The sequence below is a fragment of the Hemicordylus capensis genome, chromosome 8 (assembly GCF_027244095.1).
Source record: "Hemicordylus capensis ecotype Gifberg chromosome 8, rHemCap1.1.pri, whole genome shotgun sequence".
Lineage (NCBI taxonomy): Eukaryota > Metazoa > Chordata > Lepidosauria > Squamata > Cordylidae > Hemicordylus > Hemicordylus capensis.
In genome coordinates this window covers 30,642,507-30,668,795 of record NC_069664.1, presented here as the reverse complement: position 1 = coordinate 30,668,795, position 26,289 = coordinate 30,642,507, and the positions used below count along the sequence as shown (strand labels likewise).

Genomic DNA, 26,289 nt, shown 5'->3' with positions numbered 1-26,289 from the left:
AGGCACCTCATGCAGTCGGGGGAACAGCAAGGGCCAGGGTATTGGGCAAGGGAAGCCTTGGATGTCTACCCAGAAGTAAGTTGCACGGAGCTCCATGGAATTTACTCTCCGCTGTGTGTGGTTGGGATTGCAGCCATAGCCGCCTAATTCTGCACTTGTGCCTCAAATGTAAGTTCTGTTTCAGAGTAGAGTTTAGGTACGGGAGAAGCCAAAGGAGCTCCAAAAGCTCCAAACTGGGGGAGTGGACAACAAAACGGCAAATGCAGTTGAATGTAAGTGAGTGTACGTGATGCATATTGGAACACACACACACACACACACACACACAACCACGCTGAACTTCACATATATTCTGATGGGGACTGCAATCTTCACTGGGGAAGCCAACTCCTCCTGGTCCCAGCAACTACTGAGGTCTGTGGGGGGCTCCCCTCCCTCTTCCAAGGAGACCCCATGAATCCTTATGTTATGTGGTCTGGGGTTTTCTATGTTACTTTCATGGCAGAGGAAAGAGCTGCACAGCGGCCACAGTGTGCTTCATTGGTCTCTTCTACACCATGGAGTCACCCACTGTATGGGCAATAGACTTGGCATCAGCTATAATAACACCAGGATGTGCCTTACTCTTTGTGCCATTCACACACTCAGCCTCCAGATTGGCCTTCCTCGCTGGCCCAATCTATCCAGCCCACCTTGCTGCTACTAGAAGCTGGCTGCTCGAAAACAGACACCTTCTGGATCTACCCCTGCTGCCTAACCCCAGAGCTGCATTTGTTTCTTCATCGCCTGGTTCCATCCCTGAAGAAAGAGGTCCTTCAATTGCTCCTGAGCCCCAAGGGTCCACTTGCCACTAAACAGAAGGACGAGCTTGTATGATCATCACTGCGCCCCTCGGGGCTCTCCCTATTCCTGCTCTTTCTTAAATCCAAAAACCTGTTTCTCTTCAGCCTCCTTTCTCTAGCTAGCCTGGAAGCCATTTAATTCAGACACGAAGCTAAATTGCCTCTTTGCAGGTATCTGGTTAATCTTTGTAATGTATTTTTAGTAGTAATATTGCTTTAATCCCTCGCTTATTCCACTGTACCCCCTAAACTCTCAAATGAAAACTTTATTTTGAACTTCAACCTCTCTGTCAATTCATTTCTCTGGCACCAAAACTTTGCACAAAAATTATTCCGACATGAGACTGCTCCACCCCAGCTCGCTAATTCCCCACACAAAGACTGAACATATTCAGGGGTGTTCGCTAATTACCCTGGAGCATTTCCATTCAATTTCCCTAAAATAATTAAGGAAACTCGATGCTACCTTTCTGCCAATGTGTTCAGAACTCGAACAAGGGAGTACAACCTAACAGAGAAATTGTCTCCACTGCCCTACCTGATGGTTTTTTCCATGTTGCAAGAATGTCGAAACATGGAGGCCAAGGTCCAGTTACTATATGTCTTAAGCCTTAGCAGGCTGAGATTAGGAGGACATTTTAAAAGGATAACGGGGATGCTTTGGAAGGCGAGGAAGTGATGGCAGCCCTTCTGTCTCCTGCGGCCTCAGTTTGTGCTCCACTCTCAATGAATCCCATTTTCTGGCTGGCTTCTTCATGAATACAAATCTAATCGCCAGGCACTAATTCAAATTCAGACTGAATAGAATATTAATAGAAGTTGTATGGAGTTCCCTCCCTGGATCTTAACACTGCATCTTCCACATTTCATTAATCGTTACAATATGTTGGCTTTTTAAAAAATCAAACAAAAAAAAAATGGCCCCCTTATTTGCATAAGCCTTAACAAGGTAACAAAAGCCACCGTCCTCCTTTTTTTGTTGGCATTATTATTTTTAAAGCCTAGGATGTAACAAGGCTGTTTTATGAAGGCAGCAAAACACATCATTATACACACTGGCAAATTATGTTGTGTTCAAAATTTATCATCTTCACTGTCAATTCTTCCTCAAGGGAGTTTAGTACAAGTAGAATAAGACAGAGGAATAACTGGAAGATGGATGTGCTTCCTTTCCTCGAAGAACTGGGCCACCATTTGGAAGTGAAGCTTTTAAGAAACCTCGAACTAAGTTGCCTTCTGAGGTGCCTGGCTGTCAACTCAAGTGGCCCAGAAGTGGGTGTGTGATCCAGAACAGATCAGAGTCGTGTTCCAGGGCACCACACAAGAGTCAGAGGCCGCCCCATAGCCAAAGCCAGTCAGGGTTCAAGATCCAAGGTAGTGATAAAGTTAGAAGCAGGGAAGTGGTCAAAACCAGGGAGTGGTGAAGAACCAAACTAGCAATCAAGGCGAGGGAGTGGCTGGCAGAGTCCTCACACCAGAGAGAAGCTGTTCAGTCTGAGGAGCGCCCTTGAAGACCAGGGCCTTAGAGGGCTTTGTGGATGGGGATTGGTCCTTGGTGTCAGCTGACAATGCTCAGGCAGACTGGTAGATGGTGCCCTCAAACCATAGAGTTCAGTGTGCTAGACTTGCAGTAGAAATGGAAAACCAGTGATGATAAAGTGGAGCCAATCATTGGGACTCTTGGTTGGAGGCCCTTGCTCCTCTCACAGCTTTTTATTCATTGACTATTTACAAGGATGGTGGTAATCCTTGTAAATGGTCAGTAAAGCTATTCTCACGACCAGCCGAAACTGGGCTAAGGGAGCCCAGTCTGGCTGAGGCTAGTTGTTCGCAGCAACTAGAGCCGTGTGGCTCCCAGCGGCAATTTGGCGGCAAGCCCGCTTATGGAGCCCACCACTTAACCCAGGTTTCGGGCATGAGAGCACCTGAAAATTGGGTTAAAACATTGTGTGTTGCTGCAGTGTGGCTCCGTGCCACAGTGACTCACAGATGGCCTCTTGTTGTTGGGGGGACTCCCCAAAGGGCACTGTGCACTCACACAATGTCTTATGAGACTCCCAGGGGTGAAGAGGCTTGTCTGCGGGGAGAGCAGGTCAACCCTCTTTTGGCTCTACACACTGCTCATGTGTAGAGCCTCAGTATTTCCTCACATTACCCATGAGCTGGTTCAGAGGCAAAGAAGGGTTCTAGGCTCTGTTAGTCACAGCTGCTGGAAACAAACTTGTTTGGGAAAAGTTTTTAGGTTTCCTAATGCTCTCTAGATATCATGGAGCTAGAGTACAAGCAAACTGAAACTGAAGGCCAGGAAAGTTAGGACCAACAAAAGCAAGTCCTTTTTCACACAGCACATAATTATTCTATGGAACTGTCCACCACAGGATGTGGTGATGCATGCTGGCGTGGATGGCTTTAAAAGAGACTTAGACAAATTCATGGTGGATAGGTCTATAATGGCTACCAGTCTTGATGGCTATGAGACACCTCCAGCCTCAGAGGCAAGATGCCTCTCAATAGCAGTTGCAGGGGAGCAACAGCAAGAGAGATGGCGCACCCTCACCTCTTGATGCTGGCTGAGGGCTGTTGCAGATTCTTATCCAAGGGCAAGAATGGATTATAAGTCAAGCATATTAAAACGCTCTGGGTGTTTCACTCCCTTTCAGTGTTAATTAGAGGTTGATGTCTTACTTTGCTCTGCAGTTGCCTCAAGACTCTGCCTGCTGCACTGTGGCTTCTTGTTTCCAGACACTGCTCTCTGAATGAACAGTCTGGAGGCTCACTAGCTGGGGAGAAGGCAAATGGTGTGGTGTAGAAACTGGCACCAGGCTGGAATTAGAAAGGTCTACAGAACGTCTGTTTAGGTGAAAGCGGAGGTGGGTGGCCAAAGCAGCAGCCTTGTAGCAAGATGAGGAGCAAGCGAAGGAAGGTGGCAGGCAGGCCCTAAGGCCTGGAGAGACAGAAAAAAACCCTGGTGGCTTGAGGGTCATGCAGTCAACACAATATCTAGCCCAATATTGTCTACTGTGACCAGCAACATCTCTCCAGCATCTCAGCCAAAGGGAAGCCTCCCTCATGACCTTCTGGTCCTGATCCTTTTAAATGGAGAAGTCAGAATCAGAAACTGAAACCTTCTGCAGGAAAAGCAGGCTGTTCCCCTTTGAATTTAGCTGAGTTATATAAGCCTTCTATTGGGGCCGTGAGTCCTTTAGGGCTGCGAGATGCTACAATACAGCAAACATTTACATTTGACATTGTTCTTCCATGGGTGGCTGAGGTCTCTGTTTCCCTCTTCAAAGAAGCTGAATTCTAGCCCCGTGAGAGCCTGCATCAATTCTCCACAAACAGTCAACACTCTAGTCAGCATTCCCCATTAATAGCAACTTCTACAACTCGGTCCTCTGCTGAATGCTTCAAGCCTAATTTGCCACTTTGATGGGTTGACTCTTGCCACTTCCTCCACTCTGCCCACAACAAAGGGCTGAGCTGTGCATCCGTAATTACTGAGCAGTTCGCTTCCATGGCTGGACATGCCGGGCCCTTAATTATCCCATTGCCATTGGAGCAGTTCCTTGCTTAGATCTGGTCCCTGTCCAAGGACAGCGGGATGTGAGATGAAAGGCACTGTTGTTATTAGCCATGTTACCTACCGTCGACAGATGAAAAGATTCATCGTGTTCACTAGAATTTAATTAAACTCCTTTAGTTACTTTCGGCTTTAATTAATTATACAGAGCAATGGGACATGCTCTGATAGGCAAACTGATTTTTATCTTCCCGTGAAGAAAATGGTGGCCTTTTTGCAGGAGATACATTGGTATTCGGACACAATTAATTACTGAATGAAAGGAAAAGCTCCTGCATGGCATATGTTGAATGTCTACACAAAGGGTTGGGCTTGGGGAAACATCTGACACTGTTTAGAACATATACAGGCCATGCAGGGATGTTGGATATTTATATTAAGTTGAATTCCCACAATGGACTGGGATTGTGTTCGCCACTTCTGTTGTTGTTACAGGCTGGATTTCTACCAGCTGTCATGCTGCGAAGTAATTTAGCCCAGAATGATGGTTAAACCTTTCACAGTTTTAAGCAAATTATTATGCATGGAGTAATTATTTGCCTTGCGGAAAAAGAAATCCAAGTTAGGCGTGTGCTAAAAGACCCTGAGCAGCAGCCTCTAGGTGACATCTTGGGAAGCAGCAGAATTAGAGATGGAAGAGATGAGGCTTTTCTTCTTGTGGAAAGAGAGTCATGGAGGATGAGCCAGCAACTCACTCCATCCCCTAAGGTGGCCTGCCAGCACATTCCTGGCCACAGGAGGAATTTTCTCCACATCTCTTTTGCCCCTGGTATCTCCCAGCCATGGGGGTGGATTATTTGGCCCAGTACCCCCAGACACTGACCCCTATTATACAGTCCCCACCATGTGAATTCTGCAAAGGAGGAAATGGAGCTTTCTGCCACCCAGTTATCAACCGACCAAGAACCCCCCCCCCACACACACACACACCACACCCTTGGAATTGAGCTTTAGTTATTCTGCTTGCAGGCATCACTCCTTGGTTCCATACTCACAATCACTGTGGATTTGAAATCCATACCTCCTCTACTGAAGATCTAGCCATCCTTTAAAATCCATCCTTTATTTCTACCTCTTAGGAAGTTGACTTATATGGAGTAAGGAGGAAGCTGCTGCCATATATGGAGTCAGACGCTTGGCCCATCTAGCTCAGTATCGTCTACACTGACTGGCAGTGGCTCTCTGAGGTCTTGGGCACAGAAAGGTCTTTCCTAGTCCTATTGCTACCTGTGATTCTCTACACTGGAGTTCCCAGGGATTGATCCTGCACTCTTCTGCATGCAGCACATTGCCTTTACCACTGAGCCATGGACCCTCATCAAACTAAAGGATTCTGTAATGAACCATGCTAGATGAGAACCTAACTATGGTCTTGCTGGAACAAGACCAAAGGTCCATCAGGTCCACCCTCTATTCCTAAAAAGTGGCCAGCCGGAAGCCTTTGGGTGCTCACAAGCAAGGCATGGACCTTCTCCTGTTATTTCTACCCAGGTTGCACTTCGTTGTCATGCCCAGGAGCTAATATGGCCAGTGTAGGGCATGCTCACTCATACCTGCTCATCGCTTGATGCCTGCAGTCAGGATGCCTGCAGGTGTGAATGGGCCACCCAAAGCCCTAACTCCTCATTCCAACCACCTCCAGTTGCTGCAAATGCAAAGCCTTCCAGTGGTATCAGTGAAACGTTCAACTGGCAATATGTGGATAGATCACATGATGTGCCCATGTGTGTGCAGATCCTTATGTCCCCAATGAAGCTATTCATCGCTCTAGACATCAGTAGATCAGGAGAACCTTCCTAAACCTGCCTTGCCAAGCTGGGAGCCCCCCACAGGCCACAAGCTCAACTCATACTTATCCCATCACTCTGGAAGTATAAATGAGCATGGCTACCTGCTCCAAGAGGCCACCATTGCAGCTCTTGCGACCTCCATTTTGGTATTGATTTCTCACTTCCCTGCCAGCCTGTGAGAGCTGCAGTGAATAATATTGCATTCTGAAAATACCCTTTCTTTGCTTCTTAACCTTTTCAGTCACCGTCAAGTGGCTGGCAGGAGATCAATTCCTTGTAAAACTCTCCCTCACTCTGTGTTTCTCTTTCTCACAAATCAGCAGCCGGGTTTAGATTTCTAGACTTAATGCATCGCTACGGAGAGCTTGCCACTTAACTCACTCCACAGTCCCAGGTGGAGAAAAGCTTTGACTGGCAGCCAGGAATCTTAGCAGAGCCAGGGTCTGGAGGCTGCAGATGGGCTTGCGGAAGCAGAAGGCCTCTTTTATTTCATATTCCTCATTTTTATTCTGTTCTTCTTCCATGATGTGGCATACAGTGAGGCCCTCTTTGCCATGGATAATCCAGGTGGCAGTTCTGGAGCAACACAACACCCATCCAGGGCCAGCCCCAGAGTTTTTGGAGCCCGAGGCCAAGTTGGGATTCGGCATGCCACCACCACCACCACCCAGCCCAGAAATGTGGAGCCCCGGTGAACCGACTTCAACTGCAGGCTGCTCATCTGTGAGCTTGGATGAGGAGCCTGCGTGGACGAACAGCGAATGACGCACCCACACTGGTTTGAAGATACAGTGGGGAAGCATTCCCAGTCAATGATGGGGCCAAACTCTAATGCTTCAGAGGAGAAAAGATGCTGCTGTCAAATTTGGAAATCCAACCTGAGGCCATTTCTTTCTGGAGCTGAATGCTGAGGCAGGCAATTCATCTTCAAGAGAGGGAGTCCAACTTATGAGACTTGCTGTTTCTTGGGGGATGGGCAGGTGCAAGAAGCAAAGGAGGCAGCACATTCTAGGGTGCAGGCAGTGCAGTGTCTTTGGGGAGCACGGTGCAGGATTACACCCTTCAACCACTCTGGAGGACTTCTGGAGTGCAATACAAGAGGGAGAGAGAGAATCATGGGCAGTGCTATATTCGGGCCCTGTTTGTGCCCCCCCACCGAGAACTAGTGTCCTAGGCAACCACCGAGCTCTGCCTAGTGGATGGGCCAGCTCTACATCCAACACATCTTTGTATGGTTGGTGCTCTAGAAATGAATATGGCTCTGCAGTGGAAAGTCAGAAATGCAACCAATTTCTTGCAAGTCCTTGAGGCTGTTCTCACGATGGGGGGAAACCGAGCTAAGGGAGAGCAGCCTGGTTTTCCCCTCATCGTGAGAACCACCGGACTCACGGGCAAGCCTTGTGGTTCCCCGGTGGCAAGCCCGCCAACCAACCCCTCCCATTCAATGAGGTTAAGGTAGTAGGGTTGCCATGCCCCCCCCACCAATTTAGGGTAGCCCCCAGATTTTGGCTTCTCTCCACCCGGCTGCTAAATTCCACCCGGATTTACACGGATTTCAAATGCGCTGCCCAGATTACCCGGATTTCACTCTGGATCCGATCACATGGGAGGGCAGAGAAGGAGGGGAAAGTGTACAAATCAGTCAGATAAATAAATAAAAAATGCAAATTAGTTGCCACATAATTTGCATAATATGCAAAATAGGCCACCCAGATTTGGGAAGCTTGAATATGGCAACCCTAGCTGGTAGTTGTGCGGGGGGCCAATCTGGCCATCCAGAGAGGAGGCAGTGACCATCTGCAGGGAGGTAAGTGCTTTTGGGCTTCCTCCCCGCAGAAGGGGGTAGCCTCCTTCAGCAATCGTGAGGATCGCTTCCTTATCTGGCTGAAACTGGCCCTTCCTTTGGCTCTCCGCTAGAAACTGGCTCCAGGCCCACTTCGCTCACTTGGCTTCATCTTTTTTCTTGTATCCCCCTTCTCAGGAAAGACACAAGCACACTCATTGTAGGCATGCTAACAGTTTGCTGGCACAGAAGCACAATGATGCAGGCAGCCATTGTTGGGATTCACACCCATTGCTCATATTTTTACAGCTATTGTTGCGATTGTCACTCATTGTTCTGCGTCTCTCTCCTGTTTGCGGCTGCAACTTCCAGGAAGCGAAAAGGGAGAGGAAGGCCAGTCTTTCTTGAGCAAAATAACCTCTTCCTATTGCGTAGGAACAGCAGCATCTTGGGCATCAGGCCCCAAGTTATCCAGAATAATTGCTCTCTTTGGGGTATCTGGCCATCTTCATTACTCCAGGGGCTGAGAACTCACTTCTTATCTCTGCTGGGAAATATTGTGCTGGGCAAGACGAGCATCCATCATCCAGATATGAAAGTAAAAGGATAAAGGCAACACAGTGGTATCTGCTGTCCTTGTTAACAACATCTGCTCATGCTTTATCCACAAGAAGGAAATTAATTTTTTCCACCCATCCCCAGCCCATGTGAAAAAGCGATGTGCCCATTATTTCAAAAAGGGAAGAAAAAAATGCTTATTTACAGCCACCAGCTTGTTAACAAGCTATACTGCCCTACCATTGCTTCGGAAAAAGTGCTCAGTAAAATGTTTCTAAAGCAGCTGTGATTTCTGCTTAAATTAGTGGAGTTCACTAGTTAGGGTTATGCGAAGATGAGTCTTTGGAGAACTGGAAGCACTCACCAGGAATAATGAATTATAATAACGCTAAGAGTTACAAGTATAATGTACAGGGTTTATTTTCATATTCAGGTCTCTGCATAGACTATTGTCAACTTAATTCATCTTCAAATGGCCCTCCAGGGCAGAACAGGTGAGTTAGTATTAAGCACTGCCAGAAAGTCCCAGCAGTTTAAAAACAAACAAACAAACAAACAAACAAACAAACAAACAACAAAAACCCAAACCAAACTACAGCTCTTGAAGTGCCCACCAATCAGAAATGGGTTTGGGTCTTTTTAGGATGCCCTGTTTGAGCTGGACATCCAGTTATTGAACCTCTCAGATTTGGGTGGACGTTGTCACTAATTCTGTTTTTTTATATTCATAGCATCTTCTGCATAGAAAGCATTGTGCTGAATTGCATTTGGATATCCTAAAATCCGTCTCTGTCTGTCTCCCAACTTGAAGGGTCCTACATCCTAACAGCATTACCATTCTCACATGGCACACAGCACTCCACGAAATGTGGGAGAAATCTCAGTTTTCCCCTTCCAGGTTTGAGGGTGGAGTGACCAATATATAGTATTGTATATCCCTGATCCAAATGTATGCTGTGGCCACATTCTGCATATAGACCTTTAAAAAGAATATTGTAGGCCTAGAAAAGGTGCAGGGAAAGGACATACACTAAAATGATCCAAGGGAGCATCTCCCCTGTGAAGAAAGGCTAAAGCAGATGTGCTTATTCTGCGGAGCAAAAAGGTGATTAAAGGAAGGGCAAGGCAGAGGTTTACAATGCATGGTGTGAAGAAGGCACATAGAAATCCCCCCACCTCCCTTTTTATCATGCTAGGCTCCAGGTCACCCAGGGAAATGCGTGGGCAGCATACTGAAAGAAAGTGTTTCTTCACATAACAAAATGGCTCCAAAGGGTTGGTTTCTGGCACAAGATGGCCACCAGCTTGGATGCCTTTGGAATGGGATTAGGCACATGCATGGAGCAGCAGAGGCACTCCCTTGGGGGTTATTAGACATGATGGCTCTTTGGAGCTTCCATGTCCAGTGGCAGTATACCACAGAATATCATACACTGGATAGCAACACAGGAAAGACCTTTCAAACCCAGCATGTGGCATTCCCAGAGGTATCTGATTGGTCACCTTTGGGAGCTGGATCGGCCTTTGGCCTCACCCAGAAGAATCCCTCCCCCCTGCTCCTCCTCGGTGTTGCATTTGCTGTAACTGGGCCAGGAAATCTGTATTGCTAGTGGTGAGGGGAGTCTTCAGCATATTTATTTGGGGGGGAAACTCTTTCTTGGTTATCCAATTACATGCTAATAGGATAACTCTGCCACAAACACAAATTGATTAAAAGCATTTGTACCACACGCTCCCCTCCCCTTCATTCATGAGGCCAAGCCTCTCCCTCTCCCTTTGGGCACTGGCATCAGACTCTACTGGTGGCCATCGGCTCGGGTGGGGGTCATTCCAGGCCGGGGTCCCTCCAAGGCAGCCTCCTGACTAATCTCTCCACGGCTGTACAAGTGAGCCTGGAAGCAGAGAGAATTCCTTCCAGCAGCCGCCGCAGCAGCAGCAGCATCAGGGTAGCATATTCTGTAATGAATTCTAATGCACTATTTGACTTACTTTGCATTAATAAGTTAAATTTCACACCTCCCTGTGGAATTACTGGCAGAGTTAGATGCATGACTAAAAAAAAAAAAGGACTTGATAATGCCATTGCTTCCCTGACACCTCCCCACACGAGAAGGGAGCTGCTGCTGGATCAGAGCCAAGGCCCAACTCGGCTAGCATCCTGCTTCCCACAGTGGCCAAGCGGAGGGGTCTTGGGAGTCCAGAAGCAGGGAATGAAGGCTGCAGGCCGCCTCTCTTCACCTCCTGCCATTGGGCTCTTTGCATTTCCACACTGGCCCCTTTGCGTACTGACTGTGATTTCCATTCAGGAGGAACAAGCATTTGTTTAACAGGATATTTTAGGGCAATCTTTCCTCTTTTTCTAAAGTTCCTGTCCTTAATTTCTAGGCCTCGCTCTCTCCCTGGCACCTAAAGCATAGGAACATAGGGAGCTGCCATATACTGAGTCAGACCATTGGTCTATCTAGCTCAGTCTTGTCTTCACAGACTGGCAGCAGCTTCTCCAAAGTTGCAGGCAGGAATCTCTCTCAGCCCTATCTTAGAGAAGCCAGGGAGGGAATTTGGAACCTAGATGCTCTTCCCAGAGCAGCTCCATCCCCTGACGGGAATCTCTTCCAGTGCTCACACTTCTAGTCTCCCATTCATATGCAACCAGGGCGGACCCTGCTTAGCTAAGGGGACAAGTCATGCTTGCTACCACCAGACCAGCTCTCCTCTACAAGCACTGCCAAGCGCCAGTGGGGCTGGGAACTGTTGTTTCCCAGGGGCCCTGAATTCATGCGAAGATGATACATACCAGGGCCCCTTGTGCTTGAGGTGCAGATGAACCTAGGTCTCCTTGATCTAAGTCCAGCATTCCAGAAACTGCACCACACTGGTAAGCACAATGTCACCTAACTTCGTGTTATTCTCACAACAACCCAGTTGTTCAGGCTAAGGAAGAATACCTGCCCAAGGCTACACTGCTGTAATTTAAGCATACCTTTCCCATATCCCTGTTCACTACAAGAGTCTGGTCTTCATGCATTTGGGTCTCTGATAACCTTTTGATAGATGCCATGAGTTCCATTCTGGCATCCTGTAATGTTTTCACCAAGGTTTGCTAATAGCTTACTTGGGTTATAAAGCTGGAAAGGAAAAACACCAGCCAAAATGGACAAGGTTTTGAAGCACTTTCCCCATGAAGTAAGGCTAAAGTGGTGGGGGTTTTTGGTGGGGGGGGGGTAGTTTAGGGGGGGAAATATATTGATTAGGAGGGGATAAAATTGAGGTTTATGAAATTATACATGCAGAAATGGAGGGAGATAACTCCCCCCCCCCAAAACAATAGAACTTGGTTACCCAATTAAACTGACTGGCAGTACAGACAATCAATATTTGGCATGGTAGACCAAAGTATTTTTTTTTCACCCAATGTGCAATTAACATGAAGTTCCATTCCTATCACAAAATGTAGTATGGTGTAGTAGCAACACCTGGAGGCAGCTTGGCTGGGAACCCCTGGTCTAAGGGCATGCACTGCAACTACCTTGCTGAAGCTAAGCAGGTCTTATATATTTATGTATTTATTTCTAGCATTGATCTGCTGCTTTTCACAGGCAGATCTCCCAAAGCCGGTGCCATAGGCTCCAATAAAAAGCCATACACCCAACCACATGTTTAGAGCTTCACCTGTGGAGCCCTTTAGGCTTTGTGGCTTCTTTCTTCTCTCCTCCCCTGAGCAAGATGGTCCCTAGGTAGCTCTGTGGTGGCAGCTGGGAAGGTCTTGATGTGGCCAGTCAGTGGCTGGATGGGAGACCCAAGGATGCCACCTTTGGGGATGGGGCCATAGCTCAGTGCTAGAGCATCTGTTTGCATGCAGAAGGTTCCAGGTTCAATCCCTGGCAGCAGCAGTACCTCCAGGAAGGACTGGGGGAAACGCCTGCCTCAGACTTAGAAAAGACACTGCCAGTCAGAACAGGCAATACGGATCTAGATGGCAGGTGGTCTGGCTCAGCAGATGGCAGCTTCCAATGTTCCTGTGCACCACATCAGTGTTTGGGACAGATGTTCCATGTGGATCCCCATTTGTGGAGATTTGTGGGGCCATCACTGAGTGGCAGAGCATCTGATTTGCATGCAGAAGGTTTTGCATCTTAAATCTTCAACATCTCCAGGTAGGTCTGGGAAAGACTCTTGCTTGAAACCTTGGAGAAGCTGCTGCCAGTTGGTGTAGACAATCTTCAGCTGGATGGGCCAGGGGTCTGGGTTGATAAGGCAGCTTTGTGGATGGGGCTACAGCTCGGGGTAAAGCATTTGCTTTGGGCCAGTGACCTGACTCAGAAGATGGCAGCGTCCTATATGTTCCTATGTCACTATTCCAAACAGGATACTGGACCAGCAGAACTTTTGGTCTGCTCCAGAGGGTTTTTCCTAGGCATTGTAATGCATTCCATCACACTGAACAAGAGCAACTCTGTGATGAACGAGGAATAATGTGTGGACAAGCAATACAAATAAGACTATTAGAGGCAGCTCCAGGAGACCTTTGCTGCATTACTGAAGCCTGCAAATCAAAATGACCATATTGATCTGAGCACATGGCTTGGGCACGTGGTGAAGGGTCGATACAACAACGATCCTCCTCTCCCGAACCGGAGTGCTCTTCTACACAGCTCCATGGCACTTGTGACTTCATTTTTCTTCTGGATTAAGAGCACTGCTATTTTCTTTCTTTGTTTTCTGAGACTAGATATATAGCAGGTGGGAGAAGGATGCTAAAAGGCACCGTAAACTAAATAACAAATAAACATACACCTGACATGTGATTTCCTGAGCTTATGAGCAGCAGAAAGCTCTATAATTCAGAATCACTGTGCCTTGCACTGTTGTTCGTCGGCAAATTAATGCATTTACTTTGCGATGGAGCACAAAAGGGTATTAAGACCAAGGATAAATATATAATAAGCTTTGACCTATAACTGCTGCAGTTCAAACAGAAAGCAGATTATCTTAGACAGATGGAAAGGGCAAGAGAGAAAATGCTACCCAACTTACTTGGGCCAGAGTTAAATAAAACACTATGCATAAGAGAAGACATTCCTAGTCACTAGAAGGAAGTGGCACAGCGGGGAAATGCTTGACTAACAAGTGGAAGGTTGCCGGTTCGAATCCCCGCTGTTAATATATGGGGCAGCAGTGATATAGGAAGATGCTGAAAAGCACCATCTCAGACTGCGCAGGATGAGGCATTGGTCAAGCCCTCCTGTATTCTACCAAAGACAACCACAGGGCTCTGTGGGTGCCAGGAGTCGAAATCAACTCAACGGCACACTTCACCTTTAGAAGGGATGATGATTTATGGTGATGGTGGTGATTGTTTTGCAAAAGATGCAGGCATTATGTAATTGTGCAATGCATGCCCTGGAGGCAAAACACAGCCTAATCTTTTGGTCTTTGACTAAGGGAGAAGTGGAGTGGGTCAGGAGAAAGGGCCCTTCTCCTAGTGCAGCCCTGGGCTTGGGATTAGTGCCAGGGTGCAGGTGCCAGGCAACAGGCAAAATCACTCAAGAAGTTGGAGCAGTTTCCCTGTGAGGAAAAGGTGGAGCACCTGGGGCTCTTTTGCTTTGGAAAAAGGTGACTAAAGGGAACAGAAAGGTTTTATAAAATTATAGGGTGGCTAAACAGAGAAACTGTTCCTTTTTCATCATACTAGATCTTGGGGTGCATAGATAAAAGTGGTTGGTAAATTCAGAAGAAAAGACAGGAGGACCCCAGTTCAAATGAAACTTGCTGGGTGACTCTGGGCCAGTCACTTATCTCTCAGCCTAACCTACCTCACAGGGTTGTTGTGAGGATCAACATAACTGCTCTGGGCTCCTTGGAGGAAGAGCAAGATATAAATGTAGCAAACAAACACTTCTGCACACAATGCATGATTAATGCGCTGACTTCACTGTCTCAAGTTGTGGGAACAGTCAATAGTTATGTGGTGTTTTTAAAAGGGCTGGACAAATTCCTGGAGAATGTGTCCCTAACACTGACTATTAGCCATGAAAGCAAAATGGAACCTCTGTCTTCAGGGGCAGTCTATTCCTGAATACCAGACGGCATCCATGGGTGGGGTGACTGTCGCCTTCTTCCTCTGTGTAAGCAAGCCCAGACGCATCTGTCTGTCTACGGTCAGAAGTGGAATGCTGGATAAGATGCATCATGGCCTTGAAAGTCCAGTGGCATCAGTTAGAGCCTGGACTCTCTGGGTGGACCATCCCTGCTAGAGCCTTCTGCGCTGTGTTCCAGTGCTCTGGACTTCTGGTGTCGGCGTGCTCTCTCACCACACGGAGGGGTTCATCTTTGTGCTTCTGAGGTCCACCAGCATTCTCTCTCTTCACCCCACATCCATTAGTGGGTTTAAAAAAAAGCCACTCCTGATTTTTGATCTATCGCTCTCTTAGCATTTCTGGAGATAATCCCCTAGCTTCCAGCCACCCAACCAGCCCTTAGGGTTTCTGTTATTTCTTTATTTTTAAAAAGTTGGAAGACCCCCAATTGCACGAGTATATTTATAATATCTGGCTATTAGCAGATACTTATCTTCATTAGGATGAATGGCTTTTCTCTATGTCTCCCTTTGGGGTTTCTCCAAGCTCTGTGTTAACATCAAAGCTCTCTCGCCCCCCCTCCCCCTCTCAGCTATCTAATCTTAGGCTGCAATCCTAGGCGCATTTCCCTGGGAGCAAGATCCGCGGAACAGGACGCGATGGGAGAGCTGAGTAAACAGGCGTAAGAAGACTGAGCTGCACCCGGAAAGTGGTTTTCTGGCCGCCTGTCTGCCTTTCACGCCTTGTGTCTTCTTCCGGCCCCCACGCCCGCTGTGGGTCTGGCACCAGATTCAGATCCAGCTGCATCGGGGCTCCACGCTGCCCGGGGCTGCTCCGCAAACGGTGAGGGTAGAGCAGCGAAGCAGCTGCGCCCTCCGCGCATCAGGGCTGTGCTCCGTCCGCGCCGGCTGCCTGGAGCTTGAGGCAGTGCTCAGCAGGTCTCTCTCTCTCTCTCAATCTCACACACACACACACACACACACAACACACACACAGACCCTCTTAACCCCCTCCTCTTCCTCCTCTGCCTCCTCCCTTTGCGCGTCTTTCTTTCTTTTCTTTTCTTTTTGCCGGCTCCAGTGGCGCTGTCCACCCTCTTGGTGCTGAATCCGCTTCCTGCCGTAGCTGCCTCTGTACGATTTGAGAGCAGCCAATTCGGATTGAGGAGGAGGAGGAGGTGGGTTCTGTCTCCCGCTCTCTCTCTCTCTCTCTCTCTCTCTCTCTCGCTTCTTGGAAGCGCCTCGAGACCGCTGTCCGAGGCACCTGCTGCTCAGCGAGGGTCCCTCCATCCTCTTCCTCTTCTCCCCCCCCCACGCCCTCCTCCTCCTAGTTAACAAATTAAATACCCCTACCAGGAAACGGGGAGGAGGGAGCAGCGCCCTCTCTGCATGAGCCCTGCATTCAGACGACTGGGGAAGTTCAAGAGCCATCACCATCCCTCACAGAGGAGCGGCAAGAGAGTAGCAACTGAGGTCTCCAAGGAGTTGGGGGCCTCCTCTCCAAGAAGGAAGCAAAGATCAAACCCTCCGGATTGGAGTTCCTTCCTCACCACCCACTGTCCTTCCTTAGCCAAAGGCAGTTCTCCCTGGAAATTGGAGCCATCCTCCCTGGGGGCATTCCAGAGTGTGGCAGCCTCTTTCCCGTGGAGGGGGCCCATGGTGTGGCCAGACCCCAGCCTTGGCTCGGCTCTGGGTATCCTGGACAAAGGGCCAGTGAACATGAGGGGGCTCATGGAGGAGTGAGAGGCCGAGAAAGAGGGGAGCCAAAGAGACCGTGGAAAGTTGTGGATATACATGACCAGAGGAAGTATTGTAATCTCTGCTCTTGGAATTCGTATGGCTTGAAGGTAAGGGAAGAAATATCAACATTTACCTTTTCCTCTAAAGTAAGATAGATGGTATAGCAAAGATTCTCTTGTAAGGATGTAGAAGGAATAGAGTTAGGAATGGGCGGAAGTAAGGTGAAAGCAATAGGCAAAGGTTGCACACAAGGAGATGGGAGCATCTTGATAGACCTGATCTTGAATATGTATTGCACAGTAATATAACAGGAGTAAGCAACTGAATACTTTTTTCTCATAGAGACATTTTCATGGATGATTTTCCTATTTTGAAACAGCAATAATACTCTCCATTGACATTCTGAATTTTGAAAAAAGAAAACATCTTTGTGGAATGTTAATACTTCCAACTTTTCTTTCTCTCTTCCAACAGGCTTGATTTTGCATTTGTCTGTTTTGTGCAATTACAGGAGAAAGTATTTTTCCTTTGTTCTTGAATCTGTCACAACTAATCTCTCTCACTCACATGAATAAGAAAACTACAGAATTGGATGAACTCTTAGCATGTTTTAGTCCTGGGTCCAAGAGAAGTGAGGAGAAGTAGTGTGAAGTCACTACTAGTAGGACCTTGATATTCCTCTAAGATCGAAGTCTGGAAGGGGGGGAGGGGAGATGAAATAGCTTCCATCTTGACACAGCTCTTGAGAAGCTTTTATGTCCAGCAAAATAATACAGGCTGTTCTGTGAAGATAAAGAAGGAGGTGCAGTTTCCAAAAGAAGGCTTCCTTCTTTTTCTCCTCATCTCACCACATCAGTGAACAAACTCATCCCATCATCACAGCAAACAGCTTCATTATAGATTCATGTTTATTGTCACTAATAATGTATATGGCATTTGCAAATGTGTGAAGAGTTTTCAGTCTTTCTTTTGCTTGTTCTCACAATCCTGGGAAGTCAATTGCTTCTGTTCCTATTTTATGGATGGGAAACGGAGGCCAAAGCACCCACATTTTCCCCAGTATGCATTTCTGTTTCTCATCTAAAGGGCTTTCTTATCCCCATGTTCAGAGTTAATGGGGAGCTTTCCATAAGAGTTCATTGCTGCTTGCTCAATGGTAGAAATTCTGGAGAACTTCTGTAGCTTGAAAAAGGGTTCCCAGACTGAAGGGGAAATGTTGCTAACTGTATCCATGATCACCCCCATTTCTCAGATGGCATTTTGCTAGCACAAGTGCAAGCTCCAGGATGGGTGGGGTTGCAAGAAGTAGGGAGAAAGAAGTGTCTCATGTGAAGCAGTCTTTCACGGGCCACTGTTTTAATGGTTGTGGTTTGAGAATGGCAGTCCCTGCAGATAAAGTTTCTGAGCTCGATTAGGGCAAGAAAAGTTGTTAGCAAAAAGCAGTGGAGGGATGCTACAACTGTCTTTCCAGACAGCCTGCGTTCTCTGCCGCAGAAAGGTTTGGATACAATTTAAGAACGTTGCTCATTTATTTCATGTAAATATGATTAATCACGCCAAGGCCCTGACAATGTGCAGTCTACTATTTCTGTATTTTTACGCCTTTCCAAACAATACTCTGTGAGTTGCTACTGGCAACCCAGAAGGAGTTTGCTGCTTTTTTGCTTTGGCCATAAAAGAAGGAATTGGTGTGTATATATACACAACAATGTCTGGTTCACTTATTTCCCTGAAGGAATGTGGGTTTCTTCTACAAGCGCGCGTGCACACACACACACACACACACACACACACACATACACACACGCAGAGCACTTTGTTTTCTGATGCAGGGAAATTCATTTAACACTCTACATCAGGGTCACATCAAGGGAGTAATAGCAAGCAATAGTGGTTGCTATTTTATTTTGGAAAAAAATACTCAAATGGTTATAGGTGATACCTTCTTTGTATTGGTATAGTGTGCTTCTTTAGGTTGCTTAAAAGGACTTGTGAATCCACAATGTTTATTGAGAAAAGTTCTTTAAAACAAAGAGCATTAAGGTTAAAACTCAAATCTTAATTGAATGACAAACTGTCTGCAGATGAGGAGAAGAGACAAAGAGTCTTCTTCTTGGTCACCCATTTGGACTAGCCAAAGGTTATCTCTAAGATATTCCCTGGAGAGGCACTAGAATCATTCTGTAGGATATTCGGATCTGATGCATGAATGTCTCTGCGTGTGGCAGATATATCCATAGCTCCCTATGCAGAGCTTCACATGCCACAAAATTACTTTCTTCCATGTGAAGCATCTGCTTTGCACGAAGAAGGTCCACGGTTCTACTCCTGTCAGCATCTCCAGGTAGGGCTGGTGAACCTTAGAGGTTCAAACCTTCAAACCTGCTTCAAACCTTGAAGGACTGCTGTCAGTCACTGTAGATAGTTCTGAGCTAGATGGACCAACAGTCTGACTCAGTTTCATATGCTCATGTAACAGCCATACACTGAGCATTTTGGCTGAGAATTACAGGCAGTTGAGTAAGGATGTATTCATAAGAGGAGAGCTGGTCTTGTGGTAGCAAACATGACTTGTCCCCTTAGCTAGGCAGGGTCCACCCTGGTTGCATTTGAATGGGAGACTACACATGTGAGCACTGTAAGATCTCCCCCTCAGGGGTTGGAGCCACTCTGGGAAGAGCAGAAGGTTCCAAGTGCCCTCCCTGGCAGCATCTCCAGATAGGGCTGAGAGAGACTCCTGTCTTGAACCTTGGAGAAGCCGCTGCCAGTCTGTGTAGACAATACTGAGCTAGGTAGACCAATGGTCTGACTCAGTATAGGGCAGCTTCCTATGTTCCTATAAGACAATGTGTGATGTGAATAGATGAAGAGGGGAAATTATTCTCTCTGTCAAAATACCCAAACTTGGCACCATCTACAGCAACAGATAGTCAGCTGGGACTGACAGAAAGAAATGATCATTTAGAAAAGATATAACAGACCAATGAGAAGACTTATCATGAAATGGTCAAAGAATAAGGCCATTGATTCTCTGGCTCCTAGTAGTGATGATATCCAGAAGGGGATAAGAAGAAGCAAACCTTTGACTACCAGACTGTGTCAAGGACCACAACGCACAGCTATTGTATCATGCATTTTGAGAATAATAGACGCAGACATAACTGGCACAGATGACCTAGTGGCTCCTCCAGAATACCTTCCGAGAGCAAGATCTCCCTGACAATTTGTACATCCAAGGCAAAAGAACTGCCCCCCAAGGAACTTCTTGCCCTTTTATCTCCCCTGCTCCATAATCGTTTCCCCCCAAGGTACTTCTGATTTTGGAACTGGGTCTGGCCGCTGATGGAAATCAGAATGTTGTGTTATATATGGGCCACTAGCCTCCGTCTGTGTAGGGATGCGTCTTCAGACCTCTGAACTAGGTGCCATGAACTGAGTGACTGGCCCTCCACACCAACAATGTGGAAAACATAGTATGATGAATTTGACACATTGAGGTATTCTGCCCCTGTTAACATGGCTGCAGGGTGATCGCTGGTGTCAGGATCATGCTTCCTTTTCTGCACACATGGGGTTATCTGACTTCTGTGCTGGCGTGTGTACCACAGAGCTTTCCCTGCTGTACTGTTCAAACATCACACTCTCTCATTTAACCTCTGCACCCCCCCCTCTTATTACCATAATAATTATTTCAATAGCCTGCCTATTTGTCTGCAGTAATCCTAATATGTTACTAATTAAACCCTAGCACAGGGCTGCCACGCAAACAGCAAGTTTTCTGTGCACAGCAGCAGCTGGTTCAAGACCTCACGTATTATTCAAATGATTTGAATTTGCCAACCGATTACCTCCTCTAATAACAGCAAATAACACAGCCGCGCTATTCTGAGGGTATTTGTGTGAGCCACCTCCAAAGCAAAATGACCCCAGTTAGCATCGAGTAAAGATTCACACTGTGCTGTTCTCGGAGAGCAGACACTAACCGAGAAAGGGCAGAGAGCCCTTTTCTATCCTTGGCTGTTGCTTTCCAAGATATGTTAAGCGATCCTGGCAGAAGAAGGCACCCCTTCCGTAGAGAACAAGGGGCAGGGGCAGGGAGCGGGCAGGAAGGGGGCAGACTAGGGACGGGCTCACCCATGTGTGTCCTTCGCCTGGGGACTGCTGCATCAGGTGTGGTGAGTCGTGCATGTGTGAAGGGCACACATCTTATCTCAAAAGGAAGGAATGTTAGGGTCCACATCTCCAGGGGTGGTCTGTGGTCATCTTAACACTGGCAATCAAACTTTCAAACAAGGCCGGCTCCAGATTTGAGGGAGTTCTCAGCAGTGGGTGTAGCAGCAGACTCAGGTTCCTCCATGCCCACCAAGAGAGGGGTGGGGAGACCCGCTTAGCTGGTGACTTTGTGTGACTGGCTGAGCTCAGTACTCAGCAGAGAGCCAGGGCAGGCATCGGGGGACCCACCCACCCACCCCAGGGCAGTGGGATTAGCTCTGCCTTTCCGTCACCTTAAGCATGATGCTTTTGCAAGGAGCCAGTTCACAACACCTGCTGCAAACCATCACAGGCTGCTTTACACAGGCGCACAATGCCATGATCTCTCTGCACATGATTCCTCTACCCATAGATGCTGGCAGCTGCATGTGTGAACAGGCCCCTCTGAAGTGTACTGTTTGGGAGGTGATTTGAAAAGATCTGTCTGTGGTGTAATTCCTGTAGTGACCCATCTCACATGCAAGGCATCGCTGGATGTTGCAGTTATCACGGGACAAACCTGCATGCACAAACCAGATGTTGCACAGTTGGAGTATAGAGTTCTGCAAGCATTTTGTCCAAAGAGAAATCCCTGCTTCTCTTAGCCCACAAGTCTCCATGAAAGACCACTTTGCTTTCTTGAGCTGTTTTTTCATTTCAGGGCATGCTTGCTAATCATGCACAATAGTGAAGCACCTTTTAAAAAATATATAGGTAGATTGTGGATATGGATATGGATATAGTCCCCAATAGTAGACTCTGCAAGAAAAGCTTGCAGTGTGTCTACAACCCCCATCAGGACTCTAGACAGTCAAGAACAGACTCACCAGGCTTGTCTGATTTTCTAATTCCTTTAGACCCCCTTTTTGATCTCCTCCAAGACAGAAATTAGAAAAAAACAGAGAAAGCTCCCTAGAGAAGCCAAGAAGCAATGGCCTTTCCACGTTGTACACAGGCAAACGGATCCCTTTTAACCCACCAATCAGCTCCCACACCTCTTCCAAGCCCAAGCACACAGTCAGTTGTGATTGTGGTGTGCACTGTTTGTTGTGCTCCCACAGCTATAGGTTTAGATTGGTACAGGTACTCCTACACAAAGCTTGAAGTGGTCCAGGCATTCAGGAGAATGCCTGGAGAAGCTGCACTGCTCTGCTTGGCTGTGCTGCATAGTTAAAATGGTCCACACAACTTCTCTGAAAGCATCTGTGACCTTGCCTTGGGCTGAGTCAGCTCTGCTATGTCTGCTCCAGCTATGAGCCGCTTTCCGGGATCTCAGACTGGGATGTTTTTCCTATCGCTAGATTCTTTCAACGATAGATGTCGGGGATTAAAGCTGGGAGCTTCTGCCTGCCATGCAGGTGTTCCACTTTGCAGAAGCTGCTGCCAGTCTGTGTAGACAATACTGAGCTAGACTGACCAATGGCCTCACTCGGCAGCATCCTATGTCCCCATGTTCCACTGAGCTTGGGCCCCTTGCATCAATCTGCCCCAGAATTATCTAATCCCAGTGGGGTGGCTGTTTCATGAGGTGAGGCGAGGCGGCTTCCTCAGGTGCCAAATTATTGGGGTATCAGCAGGGCACGAAGAGAGCTCCCCCCACCCCGTCCATGGAGCAGCTCTTCCAGGCCAACCTGTCCCTTGAAAGTCATCCAAGCAAGGGCCACCTCTTTTTATACTCCTTGCAAAGCTCGCAAGAGGGGTATGAGGAGAGGAGAGGAGAGGAGAGGAGAGGAGAGGAGAGGAGAGGAGAGGAGAGGATGGTGGCAACCTTCCCTTCTCCCCACTCCCCACACCATCCTCAAAGATCTCAAGGGTGCCTTTTGAAAGGGGGGCTGGACTCCACCTCCCTTCAGGCACCACAGCAGGGCAGGCTGCTCCTGAATCCAGGGGTGCTACTTGCCCGTGGCTCTCCAGTGGTGGTTAAGGGATAAGGAGAAGTGTAGCCCGTCAAGAGCTGAGGACCCGAGGGTGAGAGTCCCTGGTCTAAGGCATCTGGGAGCCGCTGCTCCCCACCATCTCAAGCAAAGGCAATTTCCCAGCCCTGTTACCTGACAGCCTTTCACTGGAGACGCCAGCAAAATGAACCTGGGAGCCTCAGCCTGCAGATCAGGTGCTTTTCCACGGAGCTATTGTCCTTCCCCAGGAAGGTTTTGCTTCAGTCCTGTCAAAGCCATCAATCCCTGCATGATGATTTCAAAAGCTCCGTAAACTGCTCTTAATAAGACCTGCCTCCTTCCCCAATTGTTCCTCTCCCATCATATTTGCTTCAGCTGTCCATCATGTGTCTATTCTTAGCTTTGTGGTTTTCATTTTTGCAGTTAAAAAAAAAAAAACACCCCACGACATGTGCTGTTGCTTATCTCCTGCTGCATCTTCCTAATGATCTCCTCCTCTTCCCCAAAGAGATGTATTTCTGGATGAGGCCCTCTCCTCCGCCTATGCCTTCCCCCCAGCTCTGGGGGAGGCAAATGGGTGGAAAGTATGAAGTTGTGATTAGCCCATTCAGAAAATGTAAATGCAGCCATCTTCTTCTTCTTCTTCTTCTTCTTCTTCTTCTTCTTCTTCTTCTTCTTCTTCTTCTTCTTCTTCTTCTTCTTCTTCTTCTTCTTCTTCTTCTTCTTCTTCCGTGCTGTGCAGCACAAATGGTGGGTGTGGGGAGAGAACCACACTTTAAAGGTGCAGCAAGACCAGGAGGCCACATGTGAACACCACAGGTTATCCTGCACAGTCAGGAGTCAGATTGCAATGTTTTGAGGCACAGCATCAGTGCTGCAGGGATGGGCAGGAACATAGTCCTGGTACTTTCCCCCCTCCAGGGTCTCAGCAGGGAAGCAAAGCCCTTGGCTTTCCACATGGAAATTCTGTGTTGCTCTTGCTCTTCTGAGCATTTATTACTATTCTTCCTGTCTTAGGAACATAGGAAGCTGCCTTACACTGAGTCCATTTAGCTCAGTATTCCCTACACTGACTGGCAGTGGCTCTCCGAGGTTCCAGGAAGGAGTCCTTCCCTGCCCTACCCAGAGATGCTGCCAGGGACTGAACCTGGAATCATCAGCATGCACGTCCTACAGTGGACATCTAAAATGAATGACAGGGGATGCCATCTGAAATGCTCTGGTTCTTTCCAAATGGCCATAGGAATGCATGGAATTCCGTGCATTCCTATGGCCATTTGGAAGGAACCAGTGCATTTCAGTGGGCATTCCCTGTCATTCGTTCTAGTACATTCCCTGAGTCTACCTGACCCTTGATTTCTTATAATAGAACTCCCCAAATCATTGCATCTATCTAAGTGAGGGCTGTGGTCATTGGTATGGGCATGGCTGTGGGGCGTGGCTGTCAGGGTGGGTGTGGCTATAGGGGCTGTCATGGAGAATGCCTGCACTTCTGAATTTGTGACTACATCATTTCACAGCATTAACACCCCTCATTTCAAGGATGAAATGTTGGTCCCTATAGGGATGGCATTTGTCCTTCATTTTGGTGGTGGAGCAAGCAGCTTCTTATTTTGAGAAGATTTTGGTTGAAAAGTGGTATAACTTGAATATGTTCTAAATAATAACAATGTGGGTATTATTCAGCAGCATATAATTCAATTACATATACGTCAAAGATACTCAGGCTCTTGATTACCACTGTATACACCTCCCACCCCGCCCCCAGCCAGCCCACACAAACCTGTTTTGGTGTTGTTTTTGTTTCTTTTTACAAGGCTCTCAGAGTTGGTTTTTAACTCGGGAAAGCGAGGGGCAGAAAAAGGAGATCTCTCTGGTGCAAAAGCATCCTCAAGCGCTCAGCAGTTATCAGTTTTTCTCATCCTGTGTAGGCATACACATGGAAGGTTTTCTAAAATTGGCCCAATACTTACAGATGGACCTTGGAAGCACCCAATCCACTGGTCTGGTTCTCGGCAAATTTTAGGGTGCTTGGTGGCAGCATTTCAGTTCTACCATAAATATAGATTAGTTGTAGGAGAAGCCTAGCCAGGCAGCTCGCCAGGGATGATTCAGCACTTTTTTCTCCTCACATGAGCTGCTCTGAGACAAAGGCTGTAATCCACTACAACACTGTTGTAGGGGTTAATCTGGAAAGCACCTAGGACTCTCTCTTAAAGGAGACAAAACCTGGGTCGTGCTATCCAGGGACTTCTCATTGCACAGGGAAACTGGGTAGCATGCAGTGATTAAAAATATACCCCAACAGCATACACACCACTAGGTATTCTGAAGCATGCCTTTCAGACTGCACACTACAGCTGGTTTGGTCTGGCAAATATCTTGGGTCAAGTTTTGTTATGATTGCTGAAGTTTGGCCTGGTTTAGCTCTTGTTCAAGGCCAGCACTTGGTGGGCTTTCCTTGTGCTCGGAGCTGGTATAGGTGATCTCTGGGCCCCTCTTAACTCTGTGATTCTGTGTCCAAGCAGTCCCTTCCTTAGATCAATGGTGAACTCAGGAGATGGGTGCCTTTCCTGGTGGCTTCATGGCCTCGACCCACAGTGCAATCAAGACATGCCTGTATCACCTGAGCTGCAGCTTTGCCTTCCCTTTCGCCACTCTGACACATGCATGTCTCCATCTCCACTGCAGATATGACTCTGGGCAGGAACGTCAAATCCAGGCCCTTCTCCCAGTCCAAAACAACACAGAGGCTGCCTCTTCCCTGGCCTTCAGCCTCAGAAAAGCTAGGCAGTGGCACCTTGACAACGGACGTGATGCTGAATGACAAGGATGCAGAAGCAAGATTGGGGGGTGAATGCTGCAGATTTCAGCTCTCACATCTCCCTGCTCATGATGTGGAAACTGCAATCATATGGCCCAATTATCTGCCCAGGATAATCGCCCTTTTTTGGTCTGAAGTGTCTGATAATCAGAGATAGTCTGCCTTTGAATCTGGAAGTTCCATTTTTTTGCTCTCAAACCCGATAGCTCATATATCAGGCTTGTTGTGGTATCTTCCCCTAGGTAAGGTTGTGAGCCACACTCACAACCAGTAGCCATAAATGTAGCTATGAGGGGGTCTTTGAAATGAAGTGTGGCTCCAAAATTTATCCATTTATTTATATAAATATAATTTATAGACCACCTTTCCACCCAAAAAAGGACACCCCAAGCGCCTGACAAGGCAACATAAAACAGTCAAGTCCCTGAAAGCAAGGCAGCCAATCTAAATAAACCCATCACTTCTTTTTGGAAAGCTAAGCAACAGCCACACAATGAACCACGACCATTTACAAGCATTTTAAATCAGCCCCAAAATGTCAGCCAGCTCAGCAATTGGAAGTCTGCGAGATGCTTGAGTCACAGCAACCTGCTGCGGGAATTCAAATCGCAGCTTCGGTGAGGCTTCTCCTCTCTGCCCCCAGCTTCTCAGTTCCCCTGCAAATCTCCTTTTACCCTGCAAATTAACGTAGAGCCCATAACGAAGTCTGCATGTTCAACCCATTGAGCTCACCTGAGCCGTAACTGGCCCCCACCCCTGGCACACAAGCCCTCTGCTTAGCAATTACCCACACCCAGCCTTCCATAATTAAAAACATTAGTGTTCCGTCTGACGTCCATCTCTGAAAGAGTATACACTCCCAAAATAATGGGATGGAAACTTTTAATGCATATATGGAGCCCTGTTAATGACTTTTGGGAATTAACTGACTGGAGACGACACCAGCGCAT

At 47.4% G+C, this 26,289-nt stretch overlaps 1 protein-coding gene across 5 annotated transcripts in view; it reads left to right on the top strand.

Annotated features, from left to right (window-relative positions):
• Positions 1-15,297: 15,297 nt before the first annotated feature.
• Positions 15,298-26,289, top strand: part of DRD2 (dopamine receptor D2) — a 49,976-nt gene continuing 38,984 nt past the window's right edge. For all 5 annotated transcript variants that reach the window (XM_053270294.1, XM_053270293.1, XM_053270292.1 and 2 more), the window contains exon 1: positions 15,298-16,476. The gene's annotated coding sequence lies outside the window, so the exon portion shown is untranslated. The remainder of the gene's footprint in view (positions 16,477-26,289) is intronic.